A 4,590-nucleotide genomic window follows, 5' to 3' on the forward strand; every position below is an offset into this window, starting at 1 on the left:
GGTTTCCCAGGACTTGTCATTTCTCTGTTACAACGAATAAACTGCTAACAGGGTTTTCCGACTCCAGTTCCAGGGACTCAGAGCAGGCAGGCCCATCTGGTGCTCTTTGGCTCACTCGCTCTGTTTTTCGTTTTTTAATTAATTTATGTATGTGTCTTGTTAGTGTTTGTTTTAGACAGGGTCTCACTATGTAGCTCTGGCTCTCCTAGAACTCACTATATAGATCAGGCCGTGTTCAAACTCGTAAGAGATCTGCCTGCCTCTAAGGCATATGCCACCACGCTACACCCTAATTAATTTTTTTGAGTTAGCATACAAAGTGATGGGCTTCATTACAACATGTGTTGCCACGCCTTCTCCTTTTCCAGCCCTCCCCATCTGGCTCTTCCCCTTCCTTCCACATACCCACCTTCTCCTCTCACGTCAGAGGAACTCCACCTCTCCCTCCTTCCTTCCCCTTTCCTTTCTTGATGCTCTCTTCCTGCTCGGGGACTAGAGAGATGCTCAGTGGCTAAGAGCACTTACTGCTGCTCTTCCAGAGGACCCAGGTTCAGTTCCCAGCACCCTCATGGCAGCTCACAACTGTCTGTACCTGCAGTTCCAGGGGATCCAGCACCTTTTCCTGACTTCTATAGACAACAAGCGTGTACACTATGCACATAGTTCTTGTTCCTGGTTCTTGGGAACAGTGCAGTAGCAAAGATGAATGCAGCGGCTTCTCTGTGCCATGCTGACTAAGAACGGGACAGCTGGGCCATATGAATATCTATTTTCAGTTTTTCAGAAACCCCCACATGGACTGCCAGAGTGACTCTACCATTTTCCACGTCTATAACTACTCCCTTTGCCCTCATCCTTCCCTCCTTGCCAACATCTGCTGCCTGACCCCACTTCCGTTCCATGCAGAGACTGAGTCAGGGCCTGCTCACCCCTCCACTCTACCCTCACAACACACCCTCCAGTTCTTTGTTTTCCTGATGACAGCCATTCTGACTGGGAGGACGGAATCTCAGGCTGGTTATCATTTGCGTCCCCCGTTCGCTAATGATGTTGAACACATTTTCAAATATTTACATTTTTCATTTGTAAATGTATATTAAATATTTAAGCCCATTTATTAATTGGATATTTAGGACTTTTGGTGTTTAATTTTTACAGTTTTTTATTTGTCCTATATATTAATCTCCTGTCTGATATATAGTTGCCAAAGATTTGTACTAATTCTGTTAAGTTTATTCCTACATATTTTATAGTTTTAGAGTTATTATTGCTACATATTATGTATTTTTGGAGTCATATGTCAGGAAGTATGTATTTTTCTTGATTTTTCACCTCGGGGTGTTCATTATTGGTATATAAAAGGGCACTGCTGCTTTTGTTACCAGGCCTAGTGGCTTTCTGGTGGGATCCTTGGAGGTTTTTAAGTATAAGTTCATGTCATCTTCACATAGAGATACTTTGACTCATTCTTTCCTTGTTTATATATCTTTCATTTATATATCTTTCAATTCTCTTGGCTTATTGCTTCAGCAAGACTTTGAGCATTATGTGGAGTAAGAGCAGTGAAGTGGACGCCATGTTCTTAGCTTTTCCCTGTTTAGTCTAATTCTGGCTGTAGGTTTGTCGTTTGTAGTCTTTACTTTGTTGAGGTATGCTCCGTCTCTTCCTAGGTTCTTCAAAGCTTTCGTCCTAAATAGATATTGAACTTTGTCAAGTTTCTTTTGTATCCACTGAGATGATCATGTGAGTTCTGGCCTTAAGGCTATTGAGTTGTATGTGTTAAAGCAACCTGCGTACTTGGAGTGAGACCAACTTTGTCTTGGTATGTGACCTTAATGCAGTCTTGAATTTTATTTGCAAGGGTTTTTTCAGTTGAGTTTGTGTTTGTGTGTGTGTGTGTGTGTGTGTGTGTGTGTGTGTGTATACATGCACGTGTGTGCACATGAGCCACATTGGTCTATACTTTTCCTATGTTGTTGTCTTCTTAGATGGGTTTGGTGTCAGGGTTATGCTGGCTTCTCAGAATGAGCTTAGCAATGTGTTTCCCAGTTCTGTTTTATTAAATAGTTTGAGAAGCACTGATGTTAGTTTTCATGTAGAATTCAGCAGAGTGTGTTGGGTCTTGAACTGTTTGGTAAGAAGATTTTTTTAATTATAACTTTAGTCTTGTTGATTATTATAGATTTGTTTATATGGTTTATATTTTTCTTGATTTTATTTGATAGGTCAGATATGTCTAGGGGTTTACCCATTTCTTTTTTGTATTTTCCAGACTATCATATTTAAGTTATAGGACGCTAAAAGGCTAAGCATTCCTCAAGGGATTTTGCCACCTATTTGCAGGGAACAACAGTGTGTTTATGGCTGTTCATGGGGTGATTACATCATGTTAAGTAGATTTGTGGCCTCATTACTATTTTTATTTTGAAATTAAGCATAACATAAGGAGATGTGAGGGCTGGTTCAGTTTTAAACAATATATTCTTTCACTCAACCATTGTCCTCTGGGTCATACAGAATACAAAACACTGACACCCGTGTCTCACCAAAACCACAGCTGGTTCTGAAGCCTGTAAGAGCTGTGGACTTGTCCAGGGGAGAAGAATGCCAATCTTTTCTTTCTTAACCGGAGCATCTGGCTTACCTTTCGCATGGGGCTTCTGCTCCAAGCACCAGTGCCAGCAGTGGGGCCCTATGGCTGAAGCCGCTGCTCATCCAGCCTTCTTTTCGGTGACTTGCTAACCTTTTCCCAGACTGTCTGGCTATTCTGTCCCAGGCTTTTCCTGTCTGGGATAGGATATATCCTTCCTTCTAGTGATTCTTCTCCGTAGACAGGTGGCTTGGAGGCAGCTGCTCATCTTAGCTCACCTGTTACTAAGGAGCTTCTCCTATGCAAACATTTTTATGGTTGACTCAAGGTAAGGGCCAAAAAGCACAGGGAGGAAGGGACAGGGAATGCTCCAAAGAAACGGAGACATTCTTACCACATCCACCTCAAGGACTTAAGGGCATCATTAATGGATCATGAATAGCAAATTGATCACTAATTTATGTAACTATTTACTTTAAAAAAAAATCTAGCTATCAAATGTTTTGCTGAGCATTTTCAGGGAAGAGAGTTCCATGTTTCCCAAGGGCATGGAGATTCCCTGACTCTGACTGCTGATCCCTGAGCACTGAACCAGGAGAAAGCAGAATATGAACTCAATAAGACATAAAATCGTGTTTTCAAATAAACTTTTCTGAAAGAGGGGGATCAGGAAGAGGGTGCGCATTATTGGAGCCATTGCCTTCTTCCCTGTCCTAATAGGAGCTGTTGGTATTCTCTTCTGACCATTTCAAGTCCCACTAAAGTCTGGCAGCTCTGGAATGGGAATGCGAGGCAGGTGGGGAAATAATGAGGAGAAGCCAAGTGTATTTCCTCTGCTGTAACTCTCCACATGCTGCATCAATTCAGCAGCTAAATAAACACCTTTAAAGACAAAGATTTTGCATTTTCATTTAAACGCGCTGATAGCGGCTGCTCACTTTCATTCTTTGGGAGACTGACCAAGCAGCTGGTGATTTGCATTTCCTCAAATAATCTCAGCAGTGTGCATCCTTCTGAAGCACAGAGAGATGAAATCTTGCATTCTCTGAGTGCTGAGTAAAATCACACAAATTATATCAATATAAATATATATGCGTGTTTACATGCATACACACAAAATTAAAAATATGTGTCCAGGTAGCATCATGAATGATATGCGAATACAACTAATATTTATTTTTAAATTTGTGTGTATGCATATGTGTGTGTATTTTTGGTTGTGGGTGCACACATATTTGTCTGCCTGTGGAGACTAGAGGCCTCCTTGATTGCTCTCCTTGTCACTTTGGAGACAGGGTCCTTCACTGGTGCTCACCGGTTTGCTAGACCAGCTTGCCAGCGCGCTCTGAGGATCCTAACTCAGTTGCCATAGCAGAACTCTCCTAAGCCATCTTCCCACCCCGATTTTTGTTTGTTATTGTACGCAGCAAACTTTCCAAACGGCACATCACATACTTTCAGGAAATATGACATCATCATTGCGTTCTCAATTGAAGAGATCTTGAGTCAATTCTTCATGATATGGGCTCAAATAATACCTTTATTGTTGTTGTTGTTTGTTTTTTGTTTTGAGACAGGGTCTTATGTTGCCCAGGTGGGCCTCAAACTCAGCATATAGCCGAGGGTGACCTGTACTTCTGATCTTCCTATTTCCACCTGGGATTACAGACGCATGTTCCCATGTTGGGTATGGATTCCCGAGAGTATCTAAAGAGAGTGATAGAGATATTTGGTTGCTAAATGAAGATTCAACACGATAAAGGTGTAAGAGAGAGATGGACTGTAAGTGAGCACACGATAATCCTACCATCCCAACACGTTAGTGATGATCCTCTGGGTTCTAGTTATTCTCTGTCAAGTTACTTACCATCTCCTTACTTCGTTTTCCCCCATTTAAAATTGAGGATGTGGCCAGTGGTTGAGTGCTTGCCTAGCATGAGCAAGGCCACAGGTTCAATCCACCAGCACTGTAAAGCATAAATAAATCAGGGTGGTGTGAT

Source organism: Myodes glareolus, chromosome 12 (genome assembly GCF_982192425.1).
Source record: "Myodes glareolus chromosome 12, mMyoGla1.1, whole genome shotgun sequence".
Classification (NCBI taxonomy): domain Eukaryota; kingdom Metazoa; phylum Chordata; class Mammalia; order Rodentia; family Cricetidae; genus Myodes; species Myodes glareolus.